Raw genomic sequence first — 22,564 nt, forward strand, 5'->3', positions numbered from 1 at the left:
CTTCAGGATTTCGGCGATATGATTGAATTATCTGTGTGAGATTCACTGATCTTTTAATTCTTTTCCCTGTATCTCTGATTTCGCTATAGCTAACTGCAGATTTAGTCCCATAAAACCGTTTACCTTTAAAAGTGTTGGTCCCATCAGGATGGTTTCCGTGAACTTGCAGGTCAGAATGGCATCTTGTTTTAAGTTTTGTCAAACCATTTTTCTGAGAAATTCCTAGGACAGGACTAAATGTCAATTGTGTTAATGACCAAATGACAATCAAAATTTTGTAACAAAACCCAGACATCTTATTTACATTTCAGCTTCAGTTTCGTAGGGCCTAGCATCTGTGTTTCCCAGACTCTTGGAACTCTTTTTACCCGCGTATAATGTATCCAAGAATCCACCCCTTCTACCTTTACTGCAGTGAACGTTGTTAACAGTACTTGATGAGGTCCGTCCCACTTTTCTTTTAATGGTTCCTCATTCCAATTTCGGATGTATACTTGATCTCCTGGCTGAATGTCATGCACTGGATTTTCCAAGGACAATGGCCTGTTCCACACCAGGGTGCTTCTCAGTCTGGTTAGGGTTTTACCTAGAGATAGCACATAATTGTAAACATCCTGATTTCCTTTAATGTGGGTATTGGGATTAGGTTCTGGTGCCTCATATGGTTTCCCATAGAGAATTTCATAGGGGCTTACTGACATTCCACTTCTAGGTTTTATTCTGATTCGCAACAAGGCTATGGGCAGTGCTTGTGGCCACTTTATTTTGGCCTCTTGGCATATTTTACTGATTTGTCTTTTTATTGTCTGATTCATCTTTTCCACCTGCCCACTAGATTGGGGTCTCCAAGGAGTATGTAGATTCCATGATATTCCTAACAGTTTACTTATCTCCTGTACTATTGTTGCGATAAAGTGTGGGCCTCTGTCTGATGATATTCCTAAAGGAACACCGAATCGCGGAATAATTTCTCTGAGCAACCACTTTACTGTCTCTTTTGCCTGATTGGTGCGACAGGGAAGGGCCTCCGGCCATCCAGAAAAGGTGTCAACCCCTACTAATAAATATTTGTACCCTCGTGTCTTTGGTAATTCCACAAAATCAATTTGCCAATAATCTCCTGGTTCCATCCCTATTCTGATCCTTCCCATTTCTGATCCGTCCCATCTGGGGTGCCAAAATGTTAGCGTGGAGACAAACACATAACCACCGGGATGGTTATATGAGGTGCTTTATTGAGGCGCCGGGAACCAGGGGTACGCACCCAAATCTGGTTCCATCCCTATTCTGATCCTTCCCATTTCAACCTGTCTCCTTACTATTGGGTTATTTTTCAAACAAATTTCGCATTTTGACCCTATTGATTTTGACATGGTTAACATCTGTGTGGAAATTATTCCTCGCTTTAAATAAGTCACCAATGCTTCTGCACCCCAATGACATTTCTGATGTTCGTTCTGTAGAATTTTTCGCATTATAGCTGGCGGCACTATTATTTGTCCAGTTACTGTTACATACCATCCTTCAGAATTCTTTTGAGCCTTTAGAAGTCCTGCCAATTTTTCATCTTCCTTTGAATAGTTTGGGTCTTGTGAGAGATGGGTATGAAGTGGGCTTACCTTGAGAGGTATCAGTGCCATTACATTCCATACCTTCCGGGCCACTTGTCGAGCTGTCCGGTCTGCCAATGTATTTCCCTCAGATATCTTTGAAGTTCCTCCTTGATGCGCTTTACAATGCATGATGGCCACCTGTTTAGGCTTTTGCACAGCAATTATTAATTCCAGAATTTCTTTTTGATATTTTATGTTAGTCCCTTGAGAAGATAGAAGCCCTCGTTCTTTCCATAATGCTCCATGTATATGTACTACACCGAACGCGTACTTTGAATCTGTCCAGATATTTACCTTTTTGTCGTTACTCAGTTCCAGTGCTCTCATAAGAGCTATGAGTTCAGCCCGTTGTGCTGATGTTCCAGGAGGTAGCGCTTTTGCTTCAATTATCTTTTGCTGTGTTGTTACAGCATATCCTGCATACCGTGTTCCATTTTCCACAAAGCTGCTACCATCTGTGAAGAGTTCCCAGTCAGGTTCTTCGAGAGGTTCATCCTTTAAATCTGTTCTACTTGCATATGTATGCTCGATGACCTCTATACAGTTGTGTTCAAGCGTCCCTTCTTCTAGGTCCGTTCCTAGAAAGGCTGCTGGATTTAACAGGTTAGTAGTCTTTAAGCTTACATCATCTTGTTCTGTTAAAATTGCTTGATATTTCATCATCCTGCTAGGGGATAACCAGTACCCCCCTTTTTGTTCCAAGACGGTTGTCACCATATGTGGCACGAACACTTCCATGTGTTTTCCCAAAGTCAGTTTTCTGGCCTCCTGTTTCAGAACAATAGTCGCTGCTGCTGCTCTCAAACATACAGGCCATCCCGCACTTACTGGGTCCAGCTGTTTTGAGAAATATCCTACTGGTCTCTTCCAGCTCCCAAGTTTCTGAGTTAACACTCCCAGCGCTAATCTCTGTCTCTCATGGACGAATAACTGAAAGTCCTTTGTCAGATCTGGGAGTCCCAAAGCCGGAGATTTCATTAATGCCTCTTTCAGTTTCTTAAAGGCCTCTTTCTGTGGTTTATCCCAAACAAAAACAGGTGATTTTTGGGCCTCATACAGGGGTTTAGCAATGAGTCCATTCTCTTTCCTAGTGCTCTGCAAATGCACTTAAAATATGAGAGTACCTACACACAAGTTTTATGATATTCTCAGGGGTTCAGTAAAATAATATCTCTGGGTTCTGCAGATCAGTTCCCCTGTTGTTAGATCATAGTTTCAGTTCCAGCAAAATTTACACTGCCCTAGTATCCACGGCAGGTTCCACTGTTCAAAAGTTACTATGCACCCATATGTGAGGCTACAAGCCTCTGGTTATACAGCCACTGGGGCGCAGAGAGGGAACTCTTCTTAACCCCCCATTAGCCACAGTTTACTTTTGTCTATTCCTCCCCCACCGCTTAAACACTAATCTTTAACACTAGCGACAGACATATACACACACAAAGCACTTAGGCGCAACACAAAAGAAAGACACTTCGTCTGTCTCTGGCCGCTCTCCTCGCGGAGAACACGGAACCGCGGATCAGGACTACACACTCGCTTCGTAGCTGTGCTACGTCTCAGTCACACAGAAACACAAACACACATGGGATCCCACACACTCACACTATGGTTCCGCCTTACCCTTCTCCTGCTTCCTATGGTAGCAGGTCTGTCCTGATTCCCAGAATTTGAGATGCAGCGGAGACCTGGTGGGTTCGCCTACCCCTTCACCTGCTTCCACTACGGTCATTAGCAGATCCTTCCTGGCTCCCAAAACTTGGGATGCAGCGAAAACCTGAACTCACCCGATCCACCCTCAGGATCGCTAGCGGCCGCTCTACCGGTCGGCGAGTCCCCTGCTTGCAAGCCCTACCTGCCAAGGGGAACTACGCTGTGCGTCAGACGTCTCTGCGCGCCTTACCAGCATCCCCGGGCCACGCGTACACCTTACAGGCCCCTCAAGCATACCGTTTCTCTGCAGCCGGCACAGATTGTTGTCTGTCCTCGCAGTGAGCCGACGAGGAGCGGAGCTCCTCCAGGCAAGCGGCCTGGGGCGCCTAGGATGTCCGCCCCTCAGCCGATCCTGCAGCCGAACAGAGACCTCCTGCCTGGCTCGCCAAATTGATGCGCAGATTGACTCCACAACTCGTTAAAGTTGTAAAGTAGGTATGCTTTTTATTCAGTGCTGAGACGCACGGGGATAATTCCTCAAAGTCATCCGTACCTCAGTGTTGTTTTCCTCTACATTTATTCTCTAAAGTTATATATATTCATAAGGTTGCACAACACGCCTATACATATTCATGTCCTATCCCCGCTTCATATTTTAATGAGCCAGAAGGTCCTCTGCACCTGCGCAGTGCCCCCTCTGGTCATGGGCAGGGGTCTCAAGATGAAGTAACTGAGTCTTCCTCCTGCGGGTAGGGGTCTTCAAGATGAAGTAAATGAGTCTTCCTCTTCTTGCACTTTTCACCTTTCGGTCTTCACATATGGCCTTAGGGTTTGGTCAGTATCCCAGCCATAAACCATCTGCTTCTCCCCCTTATCAGTAGATTCAGGTGTCTGCTTTTCCTTATCAATAGCTGCTTATCAATAGGATCAAGTGCCTGCATTTCCTTATCAATAGCTGCTTATCAATAGGACCAAGTGTCTGCTTTTCCTTATCAATAGGACCAGGTGCCTTTGTTCTGCTTAGCAGGCATTTACAACAGACAATACTTTTCTTTAAGCAAGCAAATTCCTCTAACCCCCTTGTACAACCCCCCTGTACAACCCCCCTGTACATTGGTCAACTCTCTGCATCAACCACCTGTATTTACTAGCTAGTTGCTAATAAGAAACTATGCCTTGTATTGCATAGATTTGTCACTTGTAAAAGAGATGTTAGAGTATGGAAATTTGCAGTAGCTGCTAGAAAATGCTAAGGCAAAAGCTAGAAAGATTTTAATACAATGGTACTGTTATAAAGCAGGTAATGGAACAAATTAAGAGGGTGGGATAATTCCACTGGTAAGAAATTTCTTTCGCTAGTCCCTTGCTACCATCAGTATCTTCAACATGCTGCTGCACCCTGTAATAGTTACTCTGCTAATGTAAATTTGTGTGTGCCTTGCTGTAGTAGCGACTTGTTACTGGATGAAGCAGGTGAAACTCTGCATTGACAACAAGGTGCAAGGACTGAGGCTGACAAAATGCCTGCTACCACAGTCAAGGGCAAGACTGGGTTTGTCTCTGCGTTTGCCACCAAGAAGAACCTTTAGCTCCGATGTTGGCTGCAACACAGCAGGCGTGGAGCGGTGGGGCCACATGCCATGCCAGACCTTGATGTGAGGGATGGCCTCCCCTGTTACCAGAGAGCCATACAGCAGAAAAAAGGGGCCGGCCCAGCAGCCTGTAGTCGGCATATACTGGAGATATGATCGAGCCCAAATCCCCTGCTCAAGTAGAGTCATCCAAAACATATATAAAACAAAAAGGGGGAGATATATTATTTTTGCATGCAGTCTGTCACTCCACGTGATTTCTTAAAGTGAAAACCGTATGTGCATACATTACTTCATCCCATTTTCCTTGCCACCTCAAAACAACATTAATTGTAACAATGTATTATAGTTCAAAGTTCCATTTTTAGGCCATTTTTCCTGATCTTCCAAAGTGTACAAAGGCCACCATTGGTTACAATATGTTACCAATGTTTCCTTATTTACCGAGCCCCCAGGAGACCCTCCAAGTTCTTTCCAGTGTGCCAAAATGCACCCTAAAGTACTCTTTTTCAAGATCTCTTCACTCTGCTGATTTTCCATTATCAATCTCGCATTCACACACACACACACACACAAACGGGATCCCACAGACACACTCCACACAGTTACAACACTTGAGACAAAGACAGAGACTAAAATTCAATCAAACAAACAACAGTTAATAACACAGTTATAACATCCCGTCACCAGTACCAAAATCACAAGACCAAAATCATTACTGTAACAAGCCACAAAATAAGACGAATACCGGTAGAATCAAAAGCAGTTCTTCCTAACCCCTATGGCTCAGACCATATTTTGCAACATTAATAGGGGGTTTCCCTGAACCCTGTATATTTGACCAGCCTGTCAGTGTCCCAAGAAGGACGAGACCCTTGTTTCCGACCAGGTTGTCTGCATCCCACTGTGGGAACCGTACTGGACAGCCCACTGTATCGGAGGGTGATTCGACTAACCTATTCAGGGACCCACACTGACAGCATCACTGAATCAAATCCCTTATGGGCTGTTGATAGCACACTGGACCCAAAACCATTTCCACAAGACACCCCTGCATCTTGTAGGACCCAAACCACAAGATGCCCCCTGCTTAGTTATAACAGTCTGTCACTGATACCAAAATCTCAAGACCAAAATCCTTAATGTGACAAGCCACAAAATAAATCAAATGCCAACAAGATCCAAAACCATTTCCACAAGAACCCCCTACATCTTGTAGGACCCAAAACCACAAGATGCCCTCTGCTTCTTGTGGGTATATACCAGTAAAATCCAAAACCTTTTCTACAAGATGCCCACTGCGTCTTGCAGGACCCAAACCACAAGATGCCCCCACAAGATACTCCCATTAGCATTCCTGCTCAGGGTTCCCTGGATGGGAACGGTGTGAGCCCAGCTGAGTAAAGTTCTATGTTGAAATTTGTTTTCTTATGTAATTATCATACTAATCTTTTGTGATCCTTGGCTAGGATTCCTCTAATCCAGATGTGACTCACTCCTAAAGCAGCTTTTCACAGATCAGGGGGCATTGCCAGGCTGAAAACCCTACTGATCCCCCCACCTCTTAAAATCTCAAGACATTTTTAAAGCTTGGGGCTTTAACTCTTAATGTTGTACTCCTGAGCTCAGTGCTGCCAAGATTGGCCTTTATCCAAATTACAGCTTAATCTTAGATTAAAAATAAACCTGACTTCTTCTAGGGCTTTAAATATTCCATTTAGTAGCTTTGTAAATTCTTGAGACATATTTCTTAACAGAAATTACTTTGGGGTGTTTGGATTCTCTTGTGGAAGAGGAAATGCTGAACTCCCATCTCTGAAAGTGAAAAGAGTGATTTTTACAGGAAAATGTTCTGGAATAGCAGTGTACAGCTGTACCTTGTTTAGATGGTAGGAGAGGCTTCAACACTTTCATCTCCCATTATCTGACAGGTTGTTGTTGTTGTTTAAAATGTATTGAAGTTCTGTTTGAGAAGGTATTGTAAATGTTACTTATAAAATAAATTATCCTGCTGTGTGAACCTCATCTGCAGTGAGACTGTACTGGCTGGGAGCTGACTTAACACTGACCTGGCTTTCTCCAGGCTTCTAGTATCCATCCTTTGGAGCTGTGCAGCTATTTAACTATTATTTTTAGCCTATGTTTTATGTGTTTTTAACTGATTAGGTCCTTGAAGCACAGACTGCTGCCTGTGGGACAGGAAAGACTTGGAGTAGAGGTGTGTGAAAATCACCGAGTAGCTGCTCAGTGCCTATGCCTGCCTGTGTTACCTCTACTTGGACATGCTGTAGCTGCACAGCCTTGTGTAGTGAGTGTAATGCATAAGCAATTAAGAAGCTGGGATGCTTTTCTAGCCTAGTTTGTACTTTTTTTCCCTATATAAATACCTGGTATTGATTTGGAAGTCTTCAATTGGAACAGCAGGGACCTGCAAGGATAGGAGATGCTAATAGAGATGAGTTTGGGATGAGACAGGCATTTGTGCAATCCTGTCTTAATCTCTTGGTGTGGATTTATCCCAACTGTGCTATCTGTGCTCCCTGACCTGGGCTAGAAATAGCTGTTAAGTGTACCTGGCCTGTCTGAATGAGGTGTGAAGTGATATCAGCAAATACTGTGTTTGCCACCCAGAAGAACCTTTAGCTCCGATGTTGGCTGCAACCCAGCAGGCCTGGAGCGGTGGGGACACATGCCATGCCAGACCTTGATGTGAGGGATGGCCTCCCCTGTTACCAGAGAGCCATACAGCAGAAAAAAGGGGCAGGCCCAGCAGCCTGTAGTCGGCATATACTGGAGATATGATCTAGGTTGCGCAACACGCCTATATGTATACATGTCCTATCCCTACTTTGTATTATAATGAGCTAAGGAGTCCTTTGCGCTTGCGCAGTGCCTCCTGGTGGTCGTGGGCGAGGGTCTCGAGATGAAGTAAATGAGTCTTCCTTGAGCCTGAACTTTTTACCCTTAGTCGTTATGCATGCTCCTTGGAGGCTTGGTTGTTGTCCAAACTGCAGAGCCAATTTCAGCTGGTCTGGGCATCCAAAGGATGGGAACCAAGTCATGGTCCCTACCTCTTAACAATAGCCATGTCCTTACATCTTGTTCTAGTATACATGGTGAGTACGATAAGCATGAACGAGAACTAACTTTGTCAGGCACGTAGCTTAACCCTAAAACCCCTCTACATTGGTTAACCCTTTGCTTCAATAGAAACTCCAAGCATTATTACAATCCCCTGTGAGATTAGAGATGAGAAATGGGGGGCACTGGCCCTCCCATGTGAGGAATTACACATGCTGAATGCCTGTCCTTAATCAAGTATAAGCCCTGAAAAAGTGCAGTTATTCACTCTTTAACCTGTTCTACTTACCTATATTTATTTTCATATTTATCTATTAAACAGGTGATTTTTTTATTTTTTATTTTTTTCCGAGGAATAATTTTTTTGCATCAATTTTTTGAACACCATTTCTGAGGTGGGAGTGAGAGTTCTCATGAGACTATTAGTTTTCTGTTACACAGTAATGGCCCAAAGGCAACATAGCTCTTATCCATTTAGGCAGTCAGAGCATGCACATCTGAACTGGTCAGCCACAGTGGTTATGCTCTTGGTGCTTGTCCTGGGTTTAGCAGTAGCAGTCATTTTTTTCTCCTTCTTAGTAGCTGGTTCAGTGCTGTGTTTTTGACTTTCGGCTTGGGAACAGAGCTGATAACACCGATGTTTTTAGTTACTGCTCAAATGTTTTAGTCTGGCCAAGGACTTTCTGAGCCTCATGCTCTGCCAGGGAGGAGGGGAAGCCAGGAGGAAGCAGAGACAGGACACCTGACCCAAACTAGCCAAAGAGGTATTCCATACCACAGCACGTCATGCCCAGGATGTTAACTGGGAGTTACCCGGAAGGGTTAGGTCACTGCTCAGTTGGACTAGGGGGACGAGTTATCGGTTGGTGGGTGGTGAGGTGTTATATTCTCTTCCCTTGTTATTTCTGTTATTATTATTATTATTATTATTATTGGTGGTAGCTGTAGTGATTCGTGTTATACCTTAGTTACTAAACTGTTCTTATCTCAACCCGTGGGAGTTGCATTTCTTTTGATTCTCCTCTCTGTCCCTCCGAGAGCAGGGGGAGGGAAAGAAGGGGGGGAGTGAGAGAACGAGCTGCCTGACTGGTTTTAAACCTCCACAGTGCTTTTACATCATAGGTATGCTGCAAGTTCCAGAAAGATGACAAAGATCAGTATGGTCAGCCCACTTATGGATGGATATGGATACAGTCCTGGAATGGATACAATCCCCAGGGTTATAAGAGGAGCTACACATTATGTCTGTATATGAATTGTGCAGCTTTCAGGACATCTGAAAAGGGGTTGTAGTTTAATTAGTATTTTATTTTTGCTTCTTGACACTTTGTTACTTCTGGTAAGTGCCAGAATGGGTTAGCATTTTCCATAGCCAGAGACATAAGCATCGATTCTTTAGCATTAGATGCGAGATCAATATTCTTTTCGATAGCCCCTGTCAATCTGTCAATAAATTGCATATAGGGCTCAGTAGGTCCCTGCTTTACTGATGTATATGAAGGATTAGGTTTTCCCGCTTCCGGCACAGCTTTCAGAGCAGCTAAAGCCAATTGCTGTGCTTGCTGTAAAACTTCAATTTTCATACGAGCTTGTACCTCATCAGGGTGAAATTGCCCCTTTCCCAATAACATTTCAGATGAAACATCGTGCAAAGGGTGATGAGGATTACACTCTGAATTCTCATCTGCAGCCCTTGCAACAAGCTCCTCAAACCCACTTTTAAAATGCAGGAGGTGGGAAGGAGTTAATAAAATTGCAGCCACTCTGAGACAATCATTTGGAGTTAGAACATTACTAGAAAAGAAAGCAGATAACATTTGCTGTGTATATGAGGAAGACAACCCATACTGAGTAATTGCTCCCTTAATTTCTTTCATAGCTTTCCAGTCCACAGGAGTCCAGACAGACTGTCCCTGAGAATTTATAATAACAGGGAATGAAGCGGGAACATCTATCGGTAAAATAGTACCGTCTATAATTGCATCCTGAATGCAGCCTCGCCATCTCATGGCACTCGGCTTAGCTTTATTAGATGTAGGAGTCGGTGGTAACGGCACATCACAGGGACTGATCTTAGCTGGGCTCTCCGGTTTTTCCGGTTTTTCTGAGGCTTGCTCCCTCTCCTCCCCCAACTTATCCAGACGGTCCCGCAAGTCCTGCAATTGCCTATCTAAGGATTTTGTCCACTGCCCCCAATTCCACTCATTTTGCAGCTCCAGTGGGAGCGATGCAAGCGGTGGCGTATGTGGCGGAGGTGGGAGTTACACTCTCCTCCTCAGGAGATTCCCACCCCGGCAAAAATCCCTGGTGACTAAGTTCAGGGGCAGTAGCGGCACGAAAAGGGTTAACATCAGTTTGTTTCGTTTGCTCAGTAACCCCTACCGGCTTCTGATTATCAGCTGGAGCTACCGCCGATAAAGGCGTTGTCGACATAGGGCAGGGGAAAGGCGCAGGGTCCTCAAACATTCATACCTTACTGCGCGCCGGTTTTTGACCAGAATATTTTGTGCCTGAAACAGACGACACCACCACGGCTGTAGCGCCGGGTGCTGAATCTAATACAGGTGCCGCACCCTGCTGTTGCAAAGGCGAGTCAAAGAGCGCTTTAAGAGCAGATTTTTCAGCCTCTCTCTCAGCCTTTATCGCGGCTAGAGTCTCTTTCATTAGTCGCCAGGTGGCAGCAAGAGATTTTGCCTCCTTAGACCCACAAGTAACTTCATCCCAGAGACATGTCCCGATTTTTTCCCAGGTCCCGAGATCAAGAGCTTCATTAACCCCCTTGATCAGCTCTTTTTCTTTACTCCAGAGCAATAGCCTTTTTAACAAATTATCATCATATTCTATCCCTGTCACTGAGAGGATATGCTGGAAGAGATTAAAGATGGTCGTTTCTTCTTTACTTAATTGATTCCCCATCCTAACCCTCTTCCAGACCCCGTCGGCTGTTACCTTATTTGCATTGCGCAGTGTCTTCCGGGCTCACAAGGCTCCGTTCCGAGGCGACTACCTCCCGATCCTGGTCCTGCCGGATCGAGCCCAGCCGACATCCCTGCGGCTCTGCGTTTTCCACTTTCTTCGGTGCCACGCGCTTTTTAATTCTTTCAGCTTCAATATGAAAAATAAGGGGTGTCCCTGTTCGGGCGCCAATTGCCGCAGAAAATATATGGACTCGGTCAGAGATCAATATGATCAGACAAAAAGCCGTTTATTACAAAGCCTTAACCCCTTAAATACTATTTCTTACATGCACTTACAGTGATTTGGCATATTATGATTGGATACATGTCCTGAAGACCCTTTGCAACTAGCATATAATTGGTTAAGCACAGGTGTGGGAACTTGACCTCGAAAGCTTGCCAACAGTCCACAGTTCTCATTAACTCGGTGAAATCCAGCTTCTTCTTATCTTGCTTGTTTAGGCTTCCTCAGGCCTCTCATGGCCTTGCTGTATCTTTCAGGATTTTCAGAGTTTATGTACCAATTATCCATTCTCCTGAGAGAACACTGCCTCCACAGAGAACAACTTTAAAAAGACTTAGAGTCCTGGGAGGCTCCGCCAGGAGAAGGGAAGCTACTGCAGTACGTAGATGACATCTTAATCGCCACCCGGACAGAAGAGGCCTGTGTGGCTTGGACAGTAAGCCTCTTAAATTTCCTGGGACTCCAGGGGTATAGGGTGTCTAAGAAAAAGGCCCAGGTAGTGAAGCAGAAAGTGATTTACCTGGGCTATGACGTTAGCGCTGGACAACGGACTTTGGGGCAAGATCGTAAGGAAACAACATGTCAAACCCCGAAACCCTGGACAATAAAAGAACTGCGAACCTTCCTGGGTATGACGGGGTGGTGCAGGTTGTGGATTTACAACTATGGGTTGCTTGTAAAGCCCCTATATACACTCATTGTCAATGGAAATAGAAACCTCCAATGGACAAAGGAGGCCACGCAGGCCTTTGACCAGCTGAAGAATGCTCTCATGTCAGCTCCAGCTCTAGGACTTCCAGACGTGAGTAAACCATTCTTTTTATTTTCCCATGAGAGACAAGGGATTGCCCTGGGAATACTAGCACAGGAGTTGGGTCCATACCAACGAGCAGTTGCTTATTTTTCTAGGCAGTTAGACGTAGCGGCCAGAGGATGGCCTGGATGCCTCAGAGCCGTCGCAGCCGTCGTGCTGAATATCCAAGAAGCACGAAAATTTACCTTGGGCCAGAAAATGACAGTGCTAGTGTCCCATACAATGTCTGCAGTGCTGGAAGTGAATGGCGGGCACTGGCTTTCCCCTCAGAGGTTCCGGAAATACCAAGCCGTCATTGTGGAACAAGATGATATAGAGATAGTGGTAACTAACATTGTCAACCCAGCTTCTTTCCTTAGTGGAAACGAAGGAGAACCTGTACACCATGATTGCCTGGAAACCATTGAAGCCACATACTCCACTCGCCCAGACCTGAAGGATACCCCTTTGGACAACGCAGAAACCTGGTTTACTGATGGGAGCAGCTATATCGCCAGTGGAAAGCAACATGCTGGATATGCAGTCACCACCTGCAGAGAAGTAATAGAATCTGGACCTTTGCCACTAAACACCTCCACACAAAAGGCGGACCTGACCGTACTGACTAGAGCTCTGGAACTAGCAAAAGGGAAAAGGTTAAACATCTATACAGGCTCAAGATATGCATTCGGAGTTGTGCATGCACGTGGAGCTATTTGGAAAGAAAGAGGACTGTTGAATTCACAAGGAAAAAAACATTAAACATGCACGAGAAATATTGAGACTGATGGAAGTGGTCCAATTACCTGAGAAGGTGGCAATTATGCACATCAAGGCACACCATAAAGTGAGCTCAGAATTAGAGGAAGGAAATGAGCTGGCAGACAGAGAGGCAAAAGAAGGGGCAAAGGGTGAGATAACAATTGAAGGAGCTTTAATTCCTGATGGGAAAATTTCTCTGGGAGGGAAGCCAAACTATAATAAGGAAGATCAGAAACTGATTACAGATCAAGATGGAATATTTAATGAGGAAGGGTGGGCTAGTACACCACAGGGAAGGATAATTGTTCCCTCGTCTTTGTTATGGGCCCTTATAAAAAGTGAACATCAGAAAACACATTGGGGAGTGGATGCCTTACATAAATATTTAATAAACAAAATCATACCTAGAAATTTGTATGCTACCATCCAACAAGTAACTCAACAATGTGATCTTTGCCTTCAAACAAACCCCAAAATTACTCCCAAACTTAAATTAGGCCAAATTGGCAGAGGTAATGGACCAGGCCAACAATGGAAGATTGACTTCACGGAACTGCCAAGAAAAAGGGGGTATAGACATTTGTTGATACTAACAGACACCTTTTCAGGTTGGCCAGAAGCCTTTCCAACTAGAAGCGCACAAGCCCGGGAGGTAACAAAAATATTGTTACAGGAATACCACGATATGGAGTTCCAGCCACTATATCTTCAGACAGAGGACCACATTTTGTTTCAAAAGTGGTACAACAAATTAACAAACATTTAGGTATTGATTGGCAACTTCATACTCCCTACCACCCTCAAATCAAGTGGTCAGGTGGAGAAAATGAACCATCTAATTAAACAACAAATTGTGAAATTGGGTCAGGAGGCCAGTCTACCTTGGCCCCAGACACTTCCATTAGCTCTATTGAGAATTCGAACTAAACCAAGAACTCGAGAAGGGTTGAGTCCTTTCGAAATTCTGTATTGAAGACCATATGGGGTCCAACAGGGAACGTCTCTCCAAGTGGGAGAAGAGACTATGAATAACTATATAATAGAGTTAGTAAAACAACTCAAGAAAATTGAAAAATATGTGTCTGGAACTCAAAACAGAGGACTGGACAGTCCCGTACATAATATACAACCTGGAGATTATGTGTATATAAAATCTTTCAGGCCCACAGGGGAAGAAGATCTCGAAGCAAGGTGGAAAGGGCCGTTCCAAGTACTACTCACAACTTTCACAGCTATCAAAATTAGAGAACAAAACATCTGGATTCATCATACTCGAGTCAAGAAGGCTCCAAAGCCATCCTGGAAAATCACATCAAGCGGTAATAACAGACTGAAATTAAAACTAACTCACGAAAGACAGAGTGATCCATGGTGTCGTGGTTTAAACCCAGTCAGGTAACTCGTTCACTCACTCCCCTCCCTTCTTTCCCTCCCCCTACTCCCGGAGGGACAGAGAGGAGAATCGAAAAGAATGCAACTCCCACGGGTTGAGATAAGAACAGTTTAGTAACTAAGGTATAACACAAATCACTGCTGCTACCACCAATAATAATAATGATAAAGGAAATAACAAGGGAAGAGAATACAACACCTCACCACCAGCCGACTGAATAACTCGCCCCCCCCAGCCCGACCAAGCACCGACCGATACCTCCTCCAACCCTGCAGTCCCCGCCCTTCCGGGTCACTCCCAGTTAGATCCTGGGCATGACGTGCTATGGTATGGAATACCTCTTTGGCTAGCTTGGGTCAGGTGTCCTGTCTCTTCTTCCTCCTGGCTTCCCCTCCTCCCTGGCAGAGCATGAGGCTCACAAAGTCCTTGGCCAAACCAAAACATCGCTATCAGCTCTGTTCCCAGGCCAAAAGTCAAAACACTGCACTGCACCAGCTACCAAGAAGGGGAAAAATGACTGCTACTGCTGAACCCAGGACACATGGGTGTCAACACAATGTTGCAATTGTAATCAGAATATAAATCCGGGTATCACTTACTACCTATAAGAGTAGTGTAGTGCAAGTGCTGCACATATTGCATGAAGCTTGGCCCAATTATAATAGACATATATACTTAAGTAGAATAGTTAAAATGAAGCAATTATTGATATTAATCCTTTATATCTGTACCATGATCCAAGCCATAGAAAAAGAAGCTTCAATACTGGGTTCGAATACGGTTGTCTGGCTTACATGGGCAAACAAGACTGGGATTACTGATTTTTGTCTGACCTTGGCACAGGTGGGAAATCCCTTTCAAATGTGCCTAATTGGTATACCATACTTGAACCCCTTTGATTTTCAGGGATGGGTAAGGAATGACTCGATTCTAAATCTTACCACAGTGATCGAAATGGTCAAGAGAGTTGCATCAGCCCAAATGGGTGTAGTACTAAAACCTTAAATTATTCCACTATCCCAATGCAAGAACTCCAAATCCTGGGATCTGACAAAACTAATTAGAGCTGTATAACTTTTAATACATTGTCAAGCAAAGTCCCTGAGACCAAGGTAAATAGCGGGAAGACATGGTATCATAATATAACCGCTTACTGCTCAGGATCATCTCTAATGTTACGATACAATAAAATACCTAAAGCTCTACCCCCAGGATATTCCTTGATATGTGGAGACCGTGCATGGCCAGGAATTCCTTCCAAACCCTTTGAAGGACCATGTTATCTAGGTAAATTGTCTCTGTTTGCAGCCTCCAAAAGGCATTTAGTCCAGGACATGAAGGACAACCTCCGCAGAGACAAACGATCCATTGAGCAATTAGGCCCGAATTGCGATTCCACTTTAAGAATCTGGAATCACACAGCAAGATTTTTGGCGGCATTATTTGTACCAAGTATATCTGTGGGGAAAGCATTGGCAGATATACATCATTTGGCATGTTGAGCGGTTAAGCAATTAAATATAACTTCAGATGTGATATCCTCACTTGCCACAGACACAGATAGTGTAAGACATGCATCTTTACAAAACCGAGCAGCAACTGACTTCTTATTATTGGCCCATGGACATGGTTGTGAGGATTTCGAAGGTATGTGCTGCATGAACTTATCTGACCATTCTGAATCAATTCATGCTAAGCTGCGAAAATTGCTGGAAAATATGCAAGAGCTTAGAATTGTTGGAGGCGGATTGGATGAATGGCTAAATAACCTAGGAGTTACTGGATGGTTCAGGGAAATACTTAAACAAGGCCTTTTAATCTTAGCTATAGGACTACTCACTTTAATGATTGCACCTTGCATAATACAATGTATATCGAAATCACTTCATAAGTCGATAGAAGGAACATGGATTGCTCTGTCATAAATAATATAGTTGCCATAAATTGAGACCACAACGGATCATAATCCAATTAAAATTTTATTAATTATAGCAAGTAGAATATGAGCAAAAACAGCGCTGGACGACAGGGGAGTCTGTGCTCCGCCAACTGCCGTGCTGAGCAGTTCAAACAGCCCCTTTTTATACATCTCACTTCTGTGTTCATGAAGTAGTGGAGGTACTCTGCGCATGCTTCCGCTGTTGTTAGGGGGTCAACCTCTGCCTCCTGGTGATCCTTGAGACTGAAGTAAGAAGTTTTCCTCCTTTGTTCCATAGTTGACCTTTTACTCATATGTCCTTATATGGAGTTGTTTGTCTTATCTCTGCTAGTTCCTGGAACATCTTACAGTTATCTTTAGTCAACATCTGCTAAGCGGTACTTGGTTTAGTTTGTGTAAGCGATTAGGGTTATTTTATCTTGCACAAGCTGTGTCTGGTGATTGTTTGAGTAAGTTTTCACATCTTTTGTTGCCTAACCTTTACATTGGGCTTAACATAAATCTTAATAAACAATACCCTTATCCTTAGTTTCTTACAATCCCCCCTTTTTCTTTTTATCCTATTATTGTTTATTAGACGCTACTTTCATACTCGGCACTGCAAGTAAACCTTTTTCCACAATCCCAACATTTATCATAACACTCACAAGGTAATACCTCACAATTACAATAGGCATAGTTTTTCCCAGGTTGCCTTCAGATGTCTATCTGGAGATGATACCGACCAATCAGAAGCAATTGTTTCACATCCCCAGTATCCGCAATAATAATGTCCAGGGAGGTGACAATAAGCGGGTCCAGAAGAGGGACACATATAAAATGGTGATACATTTTCACAATTAGCTGAAAGAAATCTACATACAGGTTGTACAGGGAAGTTAGGTTGTCCCGCCCCAATGAAGGTGGCTATCACTTTGGATGTTTCCCAGGATATTAATTCCCATCTTAATGGTTCATGCGGGTTTCCATTCACTTGGGTTATTATCAGTAACAAAACTAACGGTATACCAGGAAAAAGGGTGTCAATTTTGCTATTTTAAGTATATTTTTACCAGTCCTGGGGAAGTTCGGCCATTGATGCTTTTGCGTCCCATTGTTCTGGCCCTTTTCTCCACAGTTTGTTCCTCCTCTGCCTCACCCGTCGACTCGGTTGCTTCGAGCCACGGGGTGTACCATCTTCTTGGCAGCAAGGGAATTCTTCAGGAGAGTAGCTGTTTCGGGCTTTCTACCTATTTACATAGGCTTCCCACTTAGCCGCTTTAAATAATGGGGCAAAGCAAGGCACAGTTAGTACTTCCCTTCTACACTTTATAACCAAAATTTCAGTTACAAAGGGGACTGGTTCGTTGGAGTGGTAACAGTAATATTGAGGGTTTACTCCTTTGGCAGAAATCTTCCATCACTCATGGGATTCCCGAATAATTTCTTGTTTAGACTCTAATTGTTTTAATTTCCACTCAGTGAGAGTTCTTTGGATTTTCCAACACTGTGTGCAAGCTCCTATCGGAGGGTATCCATATTCACAGTGTGTCCACCATTTATCCTGGCATACCTTACACCTAAAACAAGCAAATGGATAGCAATTGCAGTTCAAATTATTACACGTAATTCGTATATCTAGAGTACATATATTATTTACATCAGCATATCTTCTATATTCACTATTGTGTGGTTGCATAAGTTTAGCAATTTCCTTCAACACACTTTGTACGCTTCCATATATAATAGAAAAAAAGAGAAATAATTATAGCAAATATAAACAGCAATACACACTTTATACCAAAAGATAATGCGGTGAAATAATCAAATAAAGTCTCTATCATTACGTTATCTTTTCAGAGTTATCTTGGGGTCACCTGGAGTACTGATTACTTTCCAGTGGGGTCTCCTCACTGGGCCTTTAATGCGACTGGCATGAGTCCATCCACGCTCAGCAGTCCGGACAGCTGTTTCTGTTGTAAGCAAAACAAGATAAGGTCCCTCCCAATTGGGTTTTAGGGTTTCTTCCTTCCACACTTTAATCAATATCCAATCCCCAGGTTTAACATTGTGAATTTTTAAGTCCAGCGGGGGTCGTTGCACAATCAGTCCATGTTCCCAAAGCTTGTTACGATGTTCTGCTAATTGTGAAACATATTCATTAATCACACGATCTCGAATTAAAACATTTGTTTGTGGACTTTCAATTCTATAAGACATTCCATACACCATTTCAAACGCTGATATTCCTACATCTGCTCGGGGTCTGGTTCTGAGAATTAATAGTGCCATGGGTAGGCACTTAATCCATGATAATTTGGTTTCTATCATTAATTTTGTCAAAATAGTTTTGATTTCTCCATTCATCCTTTCAACTTTTCCTGAACTTTGTGGATGCCATGGTGTATGGTATTCCCACTTAATACCCAAGCTTTCTGTTAGATCTCTAACAATTTTTGACACAAAGTGTGTTCCTCTGTCCGAGTCGATTATTTCAGGTACTCCATATCGAGGTATAATGTGTTCAAGTAACACTTTAGTAACTTGGTTAGCAGTTGCCCTGGAGGTAGGAAAAGCCTCAACATAATGTGTTAAATGATCCACAATAACTAATAAATATTTATAACGCCCTGCCATAGGTAGTTCAGTAAAATCTACTTGTATGTGTGAGAAAGGTCTGTACGCTGGGGAACGTCCTCCAAGAGGTCTTTGTCTCATGTTGTTTCGATTAACCTTTTGACAGGTCTCGCAGGCTGCCGTGACTGTCTTTGCTATATTATATATGCCTATACAGGCAAACTGTTGATTGAAATGATCAACTAACGCCTGGGTTCCCCAGTGTGTTTTACTGTGTATTTTTGAAAATATTTCGAGTGCTATGCCTTTCGGCAAGACTTCTCTCCCATCTGGCAATATGTACTTCCCATTTTGTTCCTTAGCCCCCATTTGTTCTAGTTTTTCCTTTTCTGCAGACTCAAAACTCAAATTTTTACTAACAGGTACTTGTTGCATAGTCAAAATCATACTATAATTGCCTGCCACTCGTTTTGCTTCTGTATCAGCTGCATTATTTCCCCTAACTTGATAACTTGTACCTCGCTGGTGTCCCTTTATATGTACAACTGCTATTTTATTCGGCATTTTCAATGCCCCCAGAACTCGCCGAATTAATTCCGGGTGTATTAGTTCCTTTCCCTGTGAGTTAACAAATCCTCTCTCCTCCCATATTTTTCCAAAAGTGTGTACTACTCCGAACGCATAGCGTGAGTCTGTATATATATTTCCATCCTTTCCCTTTAGTGACACTAATGCCTTCCCCAATGCATACAGCTCACAGGCTTGAGCCGACCAGCTGGCACTCAGGGGGCCTGATTCTATTGTCTTAAATTCTCCTTTTTCCAACTTAACGATGGCATATCCGGACAATCGTTTACCTTCCACTATTCGTGATGACCCATCTATAAATAATACTTCTCCACATTGTAGTTCTTCTTCTTCTAAATCTGGCCTAATGCGTGTCTGTTGTTCAATTGTTTGAAAACAATTGTGCAATAGTTCATTACCTTCTCCTGGGTATAAAAATTCAGCGGGGTTAACTGCTCCAATAGTTTTCAAAGATAGTTTAGGGGATTCTATAAGTATTCCCTCATACTTTAATAATCGGCTATCTGTAAGCCATTTTTCTGCTTTTTGTTGTAACACTCCCCGGATGTTATGAGGCGCATATAAGACAACTTCTCCATTAAAGGTAATGCGATTTGTTTCCTCAAGTAATAAGGCAGCAGCAACAATGATTTGTAAACAACTCGTCCAAGCCCTGCTCACAGGGTCCAACAGCTTTGATAGGTATGCCACCGGTTTCTTCTGTCCGGCCCATTCCTGAGTTAATACTCCGAATGCCGTTCCTTCATGTATGTTAACAAATAAATGGAATGGCCGCTTTAAATCTGGTAGGCTTAAAACCGGTGCTTGACTTAGCTCTCTTTTGAGACTGACAAACTGCTCTTGATCCTGAGGGGTCCACTTGGGTATTTTGTCTTTAGACAGTTGTTCATATAAGAATTTAACTTTAAAGCTATAGTTTTCTATCCATTGCCTACAATACCCAAATAGTCCTAATGCCTGCCGAATTTGCCTCTTAGTGACAGGCATAGGTAATTCCAAAATTCCTTTAATGCGCTCTGGATCCAATATCTTCTGGCCGTTAAACAAATAATGTCCCAAATATTTCACTTTTTTCTCCACAAATTGTAACTTTTCTTGTGATACCCGTAGGCCCTTTTGTGCAAGAAAGTTTAGAAGTCGAATGCTTTCTTTTCTTACATCCTCCTTATTATTCCCTGCTATGAGCAGATCATCTACATACTGTAACAGCACGTTCCCCATTTGTACCTGGTATTCTTTTAAGAGCTCTTCCAGGGCCGGTCCAAACAGATTAGGGGACTCAGTGAACCCTTGGGGAAGCACGGTCCATCTCAGTTACTGTCTAAGGCCTGTCTCTATGTCTTCCCATTCAAAGGCAAAATAATCACGGCATTCTTCTGCCAGTGGACAGGCCCAAAAGGCATCCTTTAAATCAGCCACACTATACCAGGAGTTATGGGGTCCTAGTTTGCTTAGCAGTGTGTATGGATTTGCTACTACAGGGAACCGGGTGATAGTTCTTTTGTTTATTTCCCTTAAATCATGGACGAGCTGATATTTCCCATTTGGTTTCTTTACAGGCAAAATGGGGGTGTTAAAGGGTGACATACAAGGCTCTAAGATTCCTTGTGCTAACAATCGATCAATTTCTGGTTTTAATCTCTCCGTCCTGTGTACCAGACATCGGGGTTAATTTGTTTTTGATCATCCACGGTCAAAGGATAAGCAGACACTGTCAGCTCTTGATTTTTCACTTTAATTTCTAATTGCAATTCAACAATTAAATCTCGTCCTAACAGATTAAATTCTGCTTCAGGGACGAGCAAGAGTTCACCCATTCCATATTTATTTTCAGTTTCGAATACCACATTTTTGATTTTGCTTACTTTAAAGGGTTCTCCTTTTTCCCCAATTACTTGTACTTTTTCAGGGGAAACTTTATATCCCTCAGGTATTTTCTTAATAGTTGATTTCTCAGCCCCAGTGTCTACTAAAAAGGTGAACTCTTGTTTATGGGGACCTATTTTTAATTTTATCAAGGGCTCATGATGACTCCGGTCCCCTAAGATATAGAGCCCCTGACTCTCCTATTCCGTTTTTAATATTTCCTCATCTCTGATCCTTTCTCTGCAATTCTTCTTTATATGTCCCTTCTTTTCCTTTTGTTTATTTTTTATTTCATTCAGCGGGTAAAGTCTAGCTCCCGGTCTTTCTAGCCACACTTCCGCATATTGCTGCCCTTCGCCCCCATCTTCTGGAATATCCACAAACATACACTCACTCGCTCCTCTTGTTCCTGGCCCAGTCCCTCGCGGGAGATGGGAGACGCAGTACTTAAGAGTCCACACTCGCTTGGTTCAGTATATCGAACCTCTCACTCGTTATATTCCAGGAAACCCAATCCCGCCCGAACGGCAAACCCGCGAACAACTTCTCAATATACTTACGCGTCCTGCGTCTTCGTCCGGACTCCCGTGCACAGAATTTTATGGGATTTTACCGGTTTCTCCTTTGCTCATTATTCTAGAATTTAGGTTCGTCGGTAAGGTTGGGGTGAGCTGTTGGTCGCGGGGCCGCGAAATGTCGCGGGGCGCCTCCCCGGAGGACCAAAGCCCACCGTTCCTTATCCGAGTCACGGCACCAGAAAATTGTCATAAACTGAGACCACAACAGATCATAATCCAATTAAAATTTTATTAATTATAGCAAGTAGAATATGAGCAAAAACAGCGCTGGACGACAGGGGAGTCTGTGCTCCGCCAACTGCCGTGCTGAGCAGTTCAAACAGCCCCTTTTTATACATCTCACTTCCGTGTTCATGAAGTAGTGGAGGTACTCTGCGCATGCTTCCGCTGTTGTTAGGGGGTCAACCTCTGCCTCCTGGTGATCCTTGAGACTGAAGTAAGAAGTTTTCCTCCTTTGTTCCATAGTTGACCTTTTACTCATATGTCCTTATATGGAGTTGTTTGTCTTATCTCTGCTAGTTCCTGGAACATCTTACAGTTATCTTTAGTCAACATCTGCTAAGCGGTACTTGGTTTAGTTTGTGTAAGCGATTAGGGTTATCTTATCTTGCACAAGCTGTGTCTGGTGATTGTTTGAGTAAGTTTTCACATCTTTTGTTGCCTAACCTTTACATTGGGCTTAACATAAATCTTAATAAACAATACCCTTATCCTTAGTTTCTTACAATAGTAAAAGAATTTACTCACTTTATAGAAAAAGGGGGGGATTGATGCAGAGGGTTGATAATGTACGGGGGGGGGTGGTACAGGGGGATTGTACATGGGGGTTAGAGGAATTCGATTGCTTAAACAAAAGTGTTGTCTGTTGTAAATGCCTTCTAAGGAGAACAAAGACACCTGGTTCTATTGATAAGGAAAAGCAGACACCTGGTTCTATTGATAAGGAAAA

The 22,564-nt window shown here is 43.3% G+C and overlaps 1 long non-coding RNA gene across 1 annotated transcript; it reads right to left on the bottom strand.

Annotated features, from left to right (window-relative positions):
- Positions 1 to 17,449: 17,449 nt before the first annotated feature.
- On the bottom strand, positions 17,450 to 21,981 carry LOC133281923 (uncharacterized). Its single transcript, XR_009747599.1, has 2 exons — positions 21,598 to 21,981; positions 17,450 to 17,979 (listed from the first exon to the last, which is right to left on the bottom strand). It is a non-coding gene; the product is annotated as an uncharacterized LOC133281923 (long non-coding RNA).
- Positions 21,982 to 22,564: the final 583 nt, after the last annotated feature.

Source organism: Pezoporus flaviventris, unplaced genomic scaffold (assembly GCF_033815535.1).
Source record: "Pezoporus flaviventris isolate CSIRO_AGI_PZ_B2104156 unplaced genomic scaffold, CSIRO_AGI_Pfla_v1 ptg000109l, whole genome shotgun sequence".
NCBI classification, from domain to species: domain Eukaryota; kingdom Metazoa; phylum Chordata; class Aves; order Psittaciformes; family Psittacidae; genus Pezoporus; species Pezoporus flaviventris.